This window comes from Leopardus geoffroyi, chromosome D1, assembly GCF_018350155.1.
Source record: "Leopardus geoffroyi isolate Oge1 chromosome D1, O.geoffroyi_Oge1_pat1.0, whole genome shotgun sequence".
Taxonomy (NCBI): domain Eukaryota; kingdom Metazoa; phylum Chordata; class Mammalia; order Carnivora; family Felidae; genus Leopardus; species Leopardus geoffroyi.
In genome coordinates, this window is record NC_059329.1 from 93,304,554 (window position 1) to 93,320,692 (window position 16,139).

The following is a 16,139-nucleotide window of genomic DNA, read 5'->3' on the forward strand; positions in this document are numbered from 1 at the left end:
TCCTTTCTCCTCCCCCCTCTCCCCCTGCCTCTCTCCCCCTCTCTTTTTCTCTCGATATCTCTCCTTTCTGAAACCAACAGCAAAGACAAGTGAAAAATTCTGATTTCTTATAAATCATTCATTATAAATTTGAGACCTACCAAAGGAAACAAAGTAAGCTGAGGTAACAAGATTTGCTTATCAGAAAGGAGGTGAGGCTCATCCCTATCATGCTAAGAAGGCATTCTATTGCCATCATTTCTCTGGATAACTCTATATTTTATTATTATTATTATTATTATTATTATTATTTTATTTATTTATTTTGAGAGAGCGAGCAGGGGAGGGGCAGAGAGGGAGAAAGAGAGAGAGAATCCCAAGCAGGCTCCGTGGTGTCAGAGCAGAGGCCAATGTGGGGCTGGAACCCACAAACCATGAGATCGTGACCTGAGCCAAAACCAAGAGTCAGATGCTTAACCAACTGAGCCAGCCAGGCGCCCCCAAATAACTCTAAATTTTAAAGAGTGCTAGAATACATTGGAGAAGGAAAAACAACACCTTAAATAATACCACTGTCAAAAGTAGCTATCTCTCCCAAGTCAAAATTATTTTACAAATATTTTCTAATTAGTTCATTATTTCCCATCTGCAACCCAGCTTTCCAAATCTGTTGAGTTTTCTCTACTCCTATACAGGAGCATGTGGCTCTGCAGATTTTCAGGGAGAAGAAAATTTTTGTAACTATGCCTAGGGCTGACCCTCTAGGCAAATGTAACGGAAATGATACAACATTTAAATGGCTGTAACCCAGGGACTCAACCTGTCAAGTCAACAGGAGGTTCTTTCGCTGAACACACTGACCTGGCAATGTTTCTAGAAAATTGTAAGAAACTGAGATTGAAAAGGAAGAAGAAGATGATGATGATGATGGTGATACCTGGGTCTACACTGCCATTTTTCTAGAAGACTTATCTGGTTTATAGTAAAAGAATACATATATTTGGTGTTTAGAGGTGACAGCATGACAAAATTATTAGATGGGAAGAAACAGTGAGTAGAGAGAACTATGTATTTAAAAAAGCAAATCAAAGAAAAAAAATAAAATGAAAACTAAAAGCTTGTGGCCAACATGTTGCTATCATTTGGACAGTATAATCAGGATTATCAGAATGAAATTGGCCAGGCCTTCTAGAACATTATAATCTTGTTGAAGCTATAATACAAATGTATAGATACATATAAAAAAAAAAATAAAAAGTGTACCTGTATGTATTTTAGGTACTAATACAAATCAACAAATTCAGTATTTAAGTGTCATAAAGCATTGTCAGAAGTCATAGATAATCAGAGAAAGTTTTAAGAAGAGGATTTGTGACTTTATGTAAGTCTTTAACATACATAAACTTGCATTGAGGCAGGGTGGTCGTGGAAGAGGTAAGAGATTACTTGTAAAAACAGAGGAGTAGGAGCATGAAATGAAAGGAAACTGACTTGCTAGAAGGAGAGGGCTTATGCTACAGACAAGTCTGGTAGAAGTTTGGATTCATTTCAATAAAGAGATTTAGGAAGAAACTGCCATCCCTTTATGTGGGAAAGGGTTTGATGAGAGAGCACTGTTTTAGAACGATCTGTCCTTGTGTGTAAAAGAAATTGGAGAGAGGAATAGTTGATAGAAAAGTCCTATGACGGGGCGCCTGGGTGGCGCAGTCGGTTAAGCGTCCGACTTCAGCCAGGTCACGATCTCGCGGTCCGTGAGTTCGAGCCCCGCGTCAGGCTCTGGGCTGGTGGCTCAGAGCCTGGAGCCTGTTTCCGATTCTGTGTCTCCCTCTCTCTCTGCCCCTCCCCCGTTCATGCTCTGTCTCTCTCTGTCCCAAAAATAAATAAACGTTAAAAAAAAATTTAGAAAAGTCCTATGACTTTAATAATCGACATCCCTAGCATTACTCTAAAACTGAACGAAACTGATCTTCAATCTTCCATCTGATGATCTGACTACTGAGATACGTACAGGTTGAAATTAATCAGCCCTAGTTGAAATCCAGAGTCTGAAATACTAATGAGGGCAAAATTAGCTTCTGTATGTGGTCAGGTTAAAAAATAACATTGTACACAGAGAACAAGATTATCATTTTGGAAACTCTGATGTGCACAAGAGAAGCATCTCTGACCTCTGGTGCTGCTCATGTCTACTCTGTAAATTGTACACAAAGGACTACTAAACACATTCAATTTTGGTTCCCTAATGACATATTACACTTTCCAACTTGAAACAATGCTGAAGTACAGAAAGACCCAGAGACTTATATTAGCAAAACCTAGAGGAACAAAAAAACAGATCAAGAATGAAATGAGGAGGGTTGGAGGGTTGGCTTAGTACTACTGACTATTTGATTTATGGCAAACTGTCTCCTTCTGAGTTGCACCTTTCTGAGTGGGAGTGATAGTAAACATTACTAAATTGACACTGAGAGGATTACATGAATTAAATGCCATAGCATATACTAAAAACAAATCCCCAAACTTACCTCTCACCTCCAAAAAATGCCACTGCCACACACCCAGTGGCTCAATGCAAAAATGTAAGAATCTTCCTTGACTTTTTTAAAAAAAAATTATTTATAACCCGCCCAACACTATTCATCTGACTCTATTACTAAAATACAACTGGATCCATCTACTTTTCCTCCTTGTACCTCTCTAGGTCAAATCATCTCCATTTCTAACTTGAGCCACTAAAATACCCTCTTACCAGTTTCTCTATTTTTGCAATTTCCTCACTACAATTAATGCTACAGACAGCATTTAAAATGAATTTTTAAAATTCTTCAGTTGAAATGCTATTAGCTCCGTATCTTTTTAGAGCAAAATTGCAAACTGTTTTGGTCCCCAAATCATGATGTTCTGGTACCTGCCTGCATCTCATACCTTTCAACTTTTCTGCATCTCCTTTCTCTCTTCCATTGTTCCTCAAATGCTCCAAGCTTGTTCCTCCCTCAGGACCTTTGCAGTAGGGTCCCTGCTGCCTGCAACACATGTCCTTGTTTTTTGCATGGTTGGTTTTCCTTGTCCTTAAGAACATCCCTTAAAGTTTTCCTTCTCAGAAGTGTTTTCTTGACTACCAGCCTAGAGAAGCACCTCCGTCAAAGTTAATCACGTCACCATATTTAATTTCCATTATAATACTTCTCATTGATATTTTTCTCATATACTTAGATGCTTATTTTCTTACTGCTTGTCTCGTCTGAGTGGAATGTTAAGTTCCATGGAACAGAGACTTCTCTGTCCTATTCAGTGGTTTCCACTTGGAATAATGTGCATCAAGTATTTGTTAAGTGTATGAATGAATGAAGAAATGAATGATCTGGTGTTTAAGTACACAGAAGCAGCCTGTAGATAGTTAAGGCTACAAATTCATTGAGAATCTAAATGATGTCACATTCACTAATTGATCCCTAGCATCTAGTAGAACCCAACTCACATAGTAGGAATTTCATCAATTTCTGAAATGATGCCTGTCTCATTTTCAATGATTTTCAAAGAAGTTCTTCCTACAAAGAAAAGCTAGGGAGCACAATGCAATATAAAAGCCATTGCATTGTTTCCTCACTCTCTTTTTTATGTTTGTTTTTGTTTGTTTCTTTGCAGGGGAAGGCTTCCCTATTTCTTTATTTATCTATTCTTGTCAAAGCAGCCCTGTTTAAGTTTGGCCAAACAATGCCCTCTGCTGTATGTGCCTAAAATAACATGATTGCCTTGAAAATTCTAATGTAGGTAATGTATAAGTTGATTTCCTGGTATGCTTCTTCACATATCACCTACATGTACTTCAGAAGTAGGGAGGTTTGACTCATTTTCCAGGTCACTCCATTGGATGAGACCACTTAGAGCAGAGAACAAGAATTTGTATGGCAGAAAGTCAAGTAATCTTCAAATCTCCTTCAAAATGGAAGACCTTCTTGATCACCACATTTCTGCTTCCAGAACTCATTTGAATCGTTAATTAGAAAATCCATGGGTGAAAAAGATCTCTTAATTCTTCTGTTACAATCCAAAGGAGGCTTCCTTTGGATTCTAAAGATGGAATAGGCAAGGGATTAGGGTAGGCGGTCACAGCTCCAACTTTGTCTTAGCTACAAAAAGTCAAATCTATTTCATGTTAGAAAAGCAGAACTAGAAATATAGCCAATGACTTGGCAAGACTAAAAATAAAATTAATTTGTTTTTTCCTGCTTGTGTAGTCTCACATGATGCAAGAGGGATAAACATACCTGGCATGAAGTTTCTGGCTGTTTATGAATCCTTTTGATCATATTCACTTCTTGACATTTATTATTTATGAAGAAATGAAATATAGATGGCTGACTTGTTTCTCAAATTAAAGGGTGGGATTTGAGGTGTTCAGGGATATGTTTGTATTTTTATGATAGATGTTTGCTCTGTTGGTTTTGTGAAATGCATAACCAAAGAAAAAAGCTTAAAACCTCAAGCTCCATATACTGCTTGATATTTCACTCTTCAGGAAATGAAATCAGACCATTCCAATTATCAGAAATGTGCCTGCTTATCCCAATGCCTGCACTCTCCTTTGCACTAATATTTTTAAGTCTGGAGCCTATCAATGTATGAAAACCTCACTTCTTTCCTTTTCCTTTAGTTCTTTCTCTTTTCTTAGGTTTAGGGGACAAGAAATGATCAATACACGTTATTCTTTATCTCCAAAACTGGCCTTTTCTTCTCATACTTTTTCTGGGGCTGATCTACACAGTAACACTTTTACTGTAAGTAAAAAAGATTTAGTGTAAGAAGCCACAGGAACCTTGGCAATCACAGTTCAAGAAAACATAACCCACCCATAGTTCCCATTTGCTTACAGAATAAAACCTAAATCCCTTACTGCCTCTACCCACTAGATGCCAGTAGCACCCCCAGTTGTAATGATCTAGCATCTCCAGACATTGCCAAATGTCCCCTGGAGGGTAAATTTGCCCTCTTGTAAACTACTGCCTTAGCGTGACCCGTAAGACACTCCATGATGCTGCGCCATACTGCTTTCCCAGTCTTATCTCCTACTGTTCTCCATAATACAGTCTAGGCTGCAGTCTGTTCCTGATTCTAAAAATATGCCTCCTACTTTTCCTCTTCAGAGCTTTGCTCCTGTTTTTCCCATGGCCAGGAATGTCCTACTCCGGGTTTTCTTTCAAAATTGTACCCAATTTCAGAGCCAATTTTACAATGATCATTTCTATTTGACCTTCATTGGTCTTACTGGCTGGTAGCAATCTATCTTTCCAGAAGTGTCTGTAATGCTAAGACTATGACATTTATCAAATCTGTGTTTGAATCTAAATGTTTGGGTATGTATTCAACTTATTTATCATAAACTTCTTAAAGACAGAAACTAGATGATGTTTAGGAACGCAGAAAATATTTGTTGAATTGCATTACTGAATGTAGCCCACATTTTAATTCATAGTCAGGAGCCAGGATGATAAGCTAATTTTATAACAACAAATAACAAATCAAGGTCCACTGACAACACCTGTATGAGAACAAAAAAATAATAAAATGGTATATAACTTAGTATAAAAGATAAAGAGGGGTAAGGGTTCAATAATTACTCCTTGTCCCCCCATACACATAAAAATGTATAAATAAATTAACATTGAGAAAAAAGGATTACCCAAAATCAGCCTGTAAACGGGTGATTGAAAACAACATACTAGCTAAAGATTTCTCTTTAACAGCAATAAGCTGTATGTATCCTAAATATTACACCCAGAGTACATACCACAGTGTATATACTATAATTATCTATCTATCTACCTACCTAGCTACCTATATATCTATAGATGCATGTACTAAATGAAAGAAGTAAAGACAGAGCAAAAGAGAGAGAGAAAGAAAGAATGAAAGAACAAATGAAAGAAAGAGAAAGAAGCTCAAGAAAAGGTTGGTACTTATCAACTACTTACATAGCTAAATGAAGGCTAATGGAAGATGAGATTTGAAAAAAAAAATCAGAGATAAAAATGTGTGTTGTATCTATCCATCTGTGAAACTGCCTAGAGGTTGGACACTGATTTATATACTCTATTATTGTGAAGATACATGAGTTACTATATAAAGAAAGATTTAGAACAGTGCCTGGTACACAGCCAATACTGTATGAACATTTGTTGTATTATTGTTATTGTTATTTGTCTAGTCCTGGTGACAGCTGAAGTCCAATTATGGAGAATGATTGATATATCAGGCAATTATAATCTGATGCTAAAGCAATTTGAATTATACAATTAACTTTTTTTTAGTTTGATTTCTCATCAACCACCTTATTTAATTATAATGTTTTTCCATGAAAATGCATAGTTCAATCCAAGTGTTCCTAAGAAGCTCACAAATGGACTTCAAACCATTTATGAATCTCTTTAAATTATATGCAAATTTGTGTATAAATGTGGAAACTGTATATTTTTATAGGAAGATTATTCATTGGTTTTATCATCATATTCTCAAAGAGATTTATGACTCCAAAAAAGTTTAAGTTCTACATAAAAAGATTTGACAGACTGAACTACTTGAAGTGTCTGTTATAGTTTTAGCTATAATTTAACAAATTGGCACTCTGCTCTCTATATTCATTTCTTATGTGTTTATAAGTGTGACTACAACTTTCTCATGAAGAGCTACCAAAATCAAATTTCTGGGAGTATAAAACTAAGGACCAGTCCCACATCTTGAGAAATTCTTCAAGACCAATATCCATTGGGAAAGGTCTTGGAATGCAGTCTTCTCTGGTGACAATGATCCTTACCACATACATTAACACTGGTATTCAGGCGAAATTTTCACTCCATATGAGTTATAAAGGAATTTGTGTTAATGTAAGAATCAGGATGCTACATGATGAAATGGGGACTTCTCTGATCCAGAACTGTCCTTCATCTGGCCATAGGTTATTTCTCAAAGGAAAATGCACTGAGGAGATATAACTAAATTTTTAATGTTTATCTATCTCTTAGAATATTTGGGGTAATTCTGACTGATGCCAAAAGAGGAAATATCACGCTTATTAATATTAGTGAAGATCAACTGTAAAAAAAATTAATATTCCATTACAACTAATACATCCAAACCTCCAACAAGAATCCCGCTCCCACATACACACAAAATCTATTTCTGAATGAGGTTAAACTGCAGAAATTGAACAATGTTTTAGACTCTCAGGATGCACAACAGGATGATGCTAGGCTTTCAGTTTGAAAAAGGGAATAAAAAGAAAGCAGATAAAAGAGGCTCAACATTTTAAATTATGTTTATTTGAAGTATGGAAAAGTATTTTCCTCCTCATGACATTCTTCTATCAGTCCACAGAAACTAATAATTATTCTTTTATATATTTTTATCTACATTAATATTTAAATATTTTTACATCCAGGTTAATGATAGGGCAAGTAACTACAGAAACTTTTGAAAACCTAACAAGTCCATCTTAAACATAAGCCCTTGGCAAGGCAGGTAGAGAAGGATTTGATTTCAGAAAGATGGTAATGCAGTTAATGACCTTGCTTCCCATGCTTCCTTTGGATTGATAAGTAGCTAGGAGGAGTTGATAGCCATTAACCCTCAACCACTCATTAATCCTTAGGAAATGCCCTGTGCAAGGTCATCATTGCCTTCATAGGTTGAAAACAAACAAACCAACAATAGCATCCAAAAGGCATATAGATTTTTGTAATGAGTAATGCAATTTAAATTACCATCCAAGGGAATCTGCAGAGAATAACTACCACATATAGAGAGCCATTCTGATTTTAAAATCATCTTCCAATGTTTTATCATGCACTTTCTTCCCTGTTTATTATTAAACAGTACAAAACCCAAATTTCCTAGACAGTAACCAAACATATACACACACATATATATCTCCCCAGCCAAAATGCTAATGGTGTTTCGGATTCATTTCATAGTAGGATCTGGGAAAGAGAATCTTAAAGTCATTTCAGTGCTAATAATACAGAATTCCAAGTATGTTCACCAACACTACCTGACCTTTACCTGTGAGAGAACCCCTTCCACTCAGTAACTCCCCATCACTGATCATTTGAAACACTGTGCTGAGACAAGCCTAACACAAACAACAAAGTCATGAACCAATGCCAAAGTGTTATACTGAGTGAGCACATAGGTGGTTATGTGGATAATTAGAAGTAGTCTGGTGTTCAGAGGGACCCAGTAAGGTTTGGACAGTCAATGAAGGCTAAGAGGACATGGATTTTAGTAGATGTGGATTTGGATAAGTACAGTTCTCAGCTGTTGACACTCAGGACAAATGTCTTCCATTGTTCATCAGGTATCTCACAGTATAGTGGGATTCATAAGAAGTAATAAAAAGGGATTTTAATACAGCAGAAAGTGCTAGAGAAAAAGGCACAGTGTGTTTAAGGAGGACACAATAACAGATGGAAGAAGAAAGAGAGAGAGAAGGGAGAGAGTTTGTTGGAGAAGAGGCATGTGGTTGGTGGGAAATGTGTGTAAGTGAACATGAATGTAGGGCAGAGAGGCACAAGATGACTCCTGTGAAGAATCTATACTAAAAACCAGTGGGAGAGAAGGTAGGGTAAGTAAAATAATGCCAGATTGTGAAAAATAGACCAAAGAAATTTAGATTTTGTATGAAGTCATCAGGTGGGTTGTAGGGACTTGGCTTTTCTCCTTGTGTTGGAAGGGAATAATATAATGGGAAGAGTATCTAAGGAAAAGCAAATTTGCATTGTATAGAGCATGGATGGGATACAGTACACTGTATGTTCTGAACACCTACTAAGAAATTATTTCAATAATTGAGGAATAGAAGAATGAGGGCCTGGACTAGGCTCTGCTTTTTCGCTAAAATATAGGCTGACATGACATTATGACCTTCACATCTCTGCTCAGCAATCTTTACCGAGACTCCCTTCCTATTTCACCAGCTTCTTTGATTCCTGACCCATGATTGGCTGCTCTGCCTTCTGTATATTTCAGACTCCCTGAAACATCAGAGCAAGTCCCATCCATCAAGTCCTGGCTCCTGCTGCAGATCTCAGAGCCCCCACCTTCCAGTTTTCAGCATGACTCAAGACTTTAATAAATTCACCAAAATGACCCACAAAAACCTGATAAGGAAACTCTCTTTAATTGAGTCTGTGTTTATGAGATCTGAGCAAGGGGAGGAAGCAGAGTAGACTCTTTCTGTGATTTCCAGGCAACGTCATTTAATCAGAATGCAGATAGCAGGGATGGCCTTCTAATTGGAACTGCAGTTGGTTTCAAGTAACCTCAACACTGTTAACATTGCATAATGAGGAAACCTTGGTGATGGCATGTCAGATAATGGGAATGACTGTAATCAGTGATTTCTTTGTTTCTCCCTAATGGCCACAAAAGAGGGAATTATATGGCAGATGCAGACATTTGGAAATTGGATTCTTACTTATTTACTTAAGGCAGTCCTCATTTTGTTTGGTGCCGTGTTAAACATAGGTCATGCATATTGGAACCAAGTCCTCTTCTTTGCACATTATCTTATAACAGATTTGCTTTCAGTTACCATGGAACCTTGCAAAATGACGACTCAGTTCCAATATGAACAAGCTTCAGTTAACACAGTTCTGTGCAAAATAAGAACTCCCAATATTATCTGGTATTTATTTGCTTACAGTGCATCATTTCCAAAAACATACCAGGGGAAAAAATCAGGAATATACATGAAAAGCAATAAGGAACTGCATCCCCTATGGTATCTTAATGGAATCAGAAAGGGAAGCCAGTGCATGTCCCTATTTAAGTCATTAGTTAACTAGTTTTTCCTTGGTTTGTAATGAAAATTACTTCTTGGTTACTTTTCCTACTATCTTTCTTTATTCTTTAAAGGATGCATCTTAGAAAGAATAATCCAAATGAAAAATCACAAGGGTGACATATTCTACTATGGATATCAAAGATGCTGGGTGACACTAATGCAAACTTAAACTTTCTCTACCCTTCTGTAAAGTGAAGACAGAATGAATACCTGCTCTTTCCATGACAAAGGAATACTAGAAAGATGAAGTTTAATCAAAAATAAGTGTAACAAAAAGCAAAATCCAAAAAAGTGAGGATAAATTATATCGTTGTCAATCCTACATTCTCCAGTCCCGTATTTTAAGCTCCAACTGCCCTATGAACAGAGATGGAAGGTGGATAGAGATGTAGGCGAAATTCTAAGATCAGCAGTTGGAAAATTATTGCCCATGGGCAAAATCTGGCTTGACACCTGTTTTTGTCAATAAAGTTTTATTGGGATACTTCCACACCCATTCATGTATGTATTATCTATGGCTGCTTTCACATTAAAGTGCCACATTGTATCATTGTGATAGAATATAAGGCTCACATAGCCCAAAATACTTACTCACTGACCCTCTACAGAAAAAGTTTGCTGGCCCTGCTTTGCAAGGTCAGCTTTCTAAACTATCTTTCATCTCAGAAATAAGAAAGAGATTCAGTTGTACTCAGTTGGCAATGGTTCCATGTGTCACATATGTGAGGAGTCCTGAGCAAAAGAGGCAGTTCCACAACACAGCGGGGTTGTCCGTGGTACCTTTAACTTGCTCGCATGTTTTCAGCACTTAGCTTCAGCTAAGTAGTGCTTAGCCATACTACAGTCTCTGTGTGTTCACCTAAGTGGCTTCAGGGATTCTCTTATTTAGATTTAAATGAACTGACACAAAATGGAGAAAGGAGCTTAAAAGGATTCTTTCAAAGACAACACTGAATATTCTCAAAATAAAGCAAGTGTAGATACGCACACCACAGCTAAAAATGGCAGAGCTAAGCTTTTCTCCCCTAGTATGACCTCTTCGAAGTTTTACAACACTTATGTATTAAAGCAATGTTCATTCTGGTTAATCTTGTGTATATATGCATGTCCATGTGTGTGGGGTGGTGGGTAACAATTATGTTCTCCAGCAACCATGTCCCATCACACTCTTATCCAAACTGTTTACCCTCTTGGCTTCCCATCAGTCTTTTCTTCCCACCCCACCTGACCCCACCAAAGCCTACTGCTGTGCAAAATCAGTGCCTCTTCTGTCCCTGGGATTAAGAATTGTGTTTCCTCATTTCTCTTGGAGAATGACTAAAAAACAGGTCTGTAAGAAAGAAACTTTGTAACTACCCTCTCCTTACTTCTTTTCCCCTCTTCCTGCTAAGTGTCTTCCTCTTACTATTCATGGGAAAGATGAATTAAAATCTGCTGGGCTGAAGCTTTAAAACCCATGAACATAGAACCCAAATTAAAATAATAGACTCTGAGAGTTTTAATTTTAAAAGGAATCCCAGAGACCTAGGTAAAAACCCCATTTTCTCTTTCACTATATGGAGATGTGGTCAATAATTCTGAATCTCATTTTCCCTCACCTGTAAAGTGGATGTGATATTTTTTGTCTTTCCCTTCTCATTATCAAGGCAACTTTAAATAGTTTATGATTTAATTGTGAGATGGCTTGTAACTTCTAAAACTATAAATACGGGGGCACCTGGGTGGCTCAGTCGGTTAAGCATCCAGACTTCAGCTCAGGTCATGATCTCACAGTTTGTGAGTTCAAGTCCCGCATCGGGCTCTGTGCTGACATCTCAGAGCCTGGAGCCTGCTTCAGATTCTGTGTCTCCTTCTCTCTCTGCCCCTCCCCACTCAGCTGCTGTCTCTCTCCCAAAAATAAATAAGCATTAAAAAAATTTTTCAACTATAAATATTAGGTAGACTTTGTGGAGACCGATCATTTTTTTACTTTGAATCCAAACTAAAAATAAAATCAATCAGAAAGGGGAGGGAGGAGGGAGACAGAAAGAGTAAAAACCACAGCTTTCTGTGTGGCAGATACTCTGCGTACTTCACATACACAATTTTTACTTAATTCTCATAACAGCTGCACGAAATAGATGCTTCCTGTTGCTCGCCACAAATCACGCAATTAGTCACTGATCTCAGGTCTGTCTTAATATTCCCCTTTAACCATAACCATCCAGAGTATGGATATATACTCTTTGCTAGCTATGTTGCTTTGGATAAGCAATTTACTCTTTTGGCAACTCATTTTCCTCATTTCTAAAGGGATGAAGAAAAACACCACTCCCACGGTGTACTGGCTGGATTATTAAAACTAATCCCAGGGCCGCCTGGGTGACTCAGTCTGGTACGTGTCCGATTTTGGCTCAGGTCATGATCTCAAGGTTCTTGGGCTGGAGCCCCGCATTGGGCTCTGGGCTGACAGCTCAGAGCCTGGAGCTTGCTTCAGATTCTGTGTCTCTGTCTCTCTCTGCCCTTTCCTTGTGCCCGCTCTGTCTTTCTCTCAAAAATAAATAAACATTGAAAAAAGTTAAAACTAATCTTAATGAAATGTTTCTTAGAAGTTTCTTAAAACGTTTCTTACAAGTGCTTATATTCATTTTGCCTTTGACATGCCAAGACAGAGCATCTGAGAACTATAATCAAGGTTTTACCACAACCTGGTTGTGGGATCTAAACCTCAGCCTGGATCCATTTTTCCTTCCAGCACATTGCCTGGCAATGAATTTTGTGGGATTAACGAAGACAAGCTAAATGCAAGTACCTAGAAAAATATCTGGCACACAGTAGGTACACAATATATAGTATGTTTTTTCCTTTCCTAAATAAACTCCTTTCTCTTGGAATGTGATCAGCACAATGATTTCATGCTCCAGTTAGAAGACTGCAAATCAGGACTGAGGAGAAAGAAACATCAGTTTGCGCTGCCTAAATCAAGGAAAAGCCACAGCTGGGGTGGAAATGTGGCCCATGATATAAAGCCTGCTTACTTCCAACTCGCAGTCAAGGGTTTCTTCTTACCAGCATGTGCTTCCTTGGTAAACTTCACTCTCAATTCTTTTGTTTTTGAAGAAAAACATTTCCAGCTAATAACACAATTACACTTAAGTATCAGAGCTCATTTTAGTATTATTGCATTTGTTAAATCTAACTGAGTCCAAATTACTTCCTCATTGCTAATAAGAGAAGGGGGAGGAGGAGCAGGAGGAGGAAGAAACCAAGGGGGAGACCAGAGGAAGACCAAGCGGGAGAGGGTTTCCAGGGTTAAAGGAAGAGAAAGAGATGTACACACACAGTAACGGGAAAACAGAGATAGCAACACTACATGTAGCATCAAGTCCAATGAATGTCAGTTAAACTTGCTGCCCACGGTTTCTATGGAAACCCCTTAAGTTAAGAGTGGAACACAGACATTTTTTGGACTGCAATTCACAAGCTGTTTATTTAATTATGATGAAACATGAGACTGTTAGGGACAATACTATTATCATACTGATAGCATTTAGAATTCAACGAATAGGTATGGCAAAATAAAAACTTAACAAAAAATTTTTTAAACCATTACCTTCATGTGAATTGCCTGCAAATAAAATGCGTCTTGTTTTTATACATTATTTCCCGCAGGCAAACCCCAAATTAGCCAAATGACATTCATTAAAAGGGAGTTCTTCAGAGGCCTCATGCCAATTATACACCCCCCATGCCCAGTGAACAAAACCAAGGTCACAGCATATTTTCAATTAAACCCAGGATAGCACCAAAGTGCAGCCCAGCTGGAAAAGCAAGCACATTATTACCCCATAGATCATTTGTGAGCAATGAATAGGTCTCCGGTGTTTTTCTATTTTATAGATATTTGAATATAAAAATAAAGAAAATCGCTTCAGATTAGCTTTTGCCTTCCAAAATAAACAACCACTTTCAGGGCATTACTCCTGGCGGCCGAAAGAAGAATGACTGGAAGCCATCACTTCTCTGTCCCTGATGGTTGGAAAAGGTTTGCTTAGTCTTTCATCTGGCCACAGGGAACCAGGTGATTGATGAACTCACTCATACCCTTGTTCCCTCACTAAATGGACATGTAGTTTCTAACTACTTACTGTATATCAGGCACTGTGCTAGGGACAAGGGAGGCAAGAAGATTAAATCCTAGTCCCTAGCTTAATTATGGATTTTTTAGAAATGAATGCATTAATTTTACTGATAAATATTTAGGGAAGGACAACTACGGCTCATAGACATTAAACTAAATAGATCAATAAATCCAGGATTCTGCCTTCCAGAAGATTACAATTAAATGGAGACAAAAAGACACATTGTCATAAGTCATACAGCAAGGAGTCAGTGTTCCTGCCTGCTGCCTCACGATTTCTCTGTGTATAGAAATGCTACCTATGGATGCTGTACTGCAGAAGGTAAATGTGTTTGTGTGTACGGGATGACTGGCTGGTGGAAGACGGGGTGGAGAGGGCGCTTTGGGAATATTTCTATAGGGGAACCACATTTCCAGATTTGTCTATGAGCCACCCCTACCCTTATAAAATCTTTAGTCCATAAAACATAACTAAAGGAGGAGGCACTCACAAGAGAAGTGGATCCCAAGGAGAGTCATCTCTGGTGTCAGGCTGGGAACATGAAGGCTGTTTCTAAGCTGGCAAAGAGAAACATACAAGAAATTTGCAAATATGACTCAGTGAATATGTCTTTTCTACTATGCTGCAGCCTGTTTTTTGAAATCCAGTAGTGGTTTGCAGTAACTGGGCTTCCCACAAGTTGCTCGTGCTAGCAAAGCCAGTCGTTGCTGTTATTGGATTCGACAGTGTATAATGAGCCGCTTCACATTAGCTGCTGTTGTAGTGTTCAGCATATTGTGGGGAAGATTTAGCATGAATCATCACCCACCTAGCTCTCCATTGTGGTCTCTATGCTGTAAACAGGCAACGTGTTTGCCAATCTAAAAAAATAAAAAAATAAGAAAGCATCCATTAGAACAATTCAGCACACTTCTGGATCTGCTGCCACCACCATCGCCACAGACGACACTGGTGACAATATTTATTGAATTGCCACTGTATTTTAACATTCTCCTGGGCAGAGAGCCAAGGCAGCTATTTTAACCACTGGCCATTTTGAACAATGCATTTTTTAAGGCCCATGAAAAAATGCTGTTTGGAGTCAGAAGACCTGCCGTCTACACTTGGTTCTGACTCATCCAATGCACGCCCTTCAACAAGTCACATGTTCTCTCAGATCCAGTCTTTATCAAAACTGGCCCTTAAGATCAAATGAGAGAATACACTTTGAGGATGGACAGGAAATAGTAAAACAGAACACACTGAATTACTAAAGTCAAATGGGATGTTAAGACTTTGATAGAGACATCAGCTGTCAACTCCAGTTGTTTCTTTTTCCACACCCCGAAAACAAGAGAGATATTAACATCTCCTCCTCCTGCCCATCCCCTCCCAACATTCCTACAGCAATGGCAGATTGCAAATTAGAATCTGAGATTGAAGGCCACACCGGACTCAGGGCAAAGAAATGTGAAAAGGTAGAGCTGGCATTTTGCAAAGCATCGTCAAGAAAACTAAAGAATCTTTAATTCCCACAAACACAGGTCTTTACAGCCAAAGCTTAGACATACAGTTGGTGTGAACTATACAAAGCGGAAACTCTGGGCAAGTACAGATGGGAAAAGCCCACACAATTAGTAATCAAGATCAAGGGACTGACATGGATATTGAAATCACCAAGATTCTATCAAGAGTAGGATTGGAAAGAACAGCAGGGAGGCAGGTGTTAAAATCTTCAAGGAATGAGGAGGAGTGAAGTGTGGGTCTGCTGGGGACTCCTACAAGGAGGTGTTAGCAGGTGGCATAGTCTGATGGTGTAAGCTTCAAAGTGGGGCACTTTGCTGTGTTAAGATGGTTTTGTTTGGAACAGATAATGCAAGTAAATGTGCTTCTCAAACTTCAAAGCAACATACCGCTAGTGAATATTATTCTTATTACATAAGTAAAACTGACTATAATGAAATTTTACTTCAGAGATGATCTGTGGATTTTCCGTTATTGGTTTTAAAAGACATGTAACTCAATTGTATAGAAACTTTCCCCAAGTCTCATGGTTGCAAGAACTTCAGATAGGACACATCATGAAATGTGAGTGACAAGTTAACAGGTCAGGGATTTATGAAAATGTGAAAGCAAGGAGGTGGGTAACAATCAGTGTGTGTAGGGGGGTAAAGAAAAGGTGGGAGGAGAAAACTCATGTTAATTGTTAAATAAGTAGCCAA

The 16,139-nt window shown here is 38.1% G+C and overlaps 1 protein-coding gene across 11 annotated transcripts in view; it reads right to left on the reverse strand.

The window, feature by feature from the left end:
* The window catches only part of LRRC4C (leucine rich repeat containing 4C), a 1,189,111-nt gene that overhangs the window by 9,520 nt on the left and 1,163,452 nt on the right, over positions 1-16,139 (reverse strand). For 9 of the 11 annotated variants that reach the window (XM_045485014.1, XM_045485011.1, XM_045485013.1 and 6 more), the window contains 2 exons: positions 14,747-14,798; positions 14,429-14,495 (listed from right to left, as the gene is read on the reverse strand). The exons of 1 other annotated variant lie outside the window; for it this stretch is intronic. The gene's annotated coding sequence lies outside the window, so the exon portion shown is untranslated. The remainder of the gene's footprint in view (positions 1-14,428; positions 14,496-14,746; positions 14,799-16,139) is intronic. One more of the 11 variants, XM_045485020.1, reaches the window with a different exon arrangement.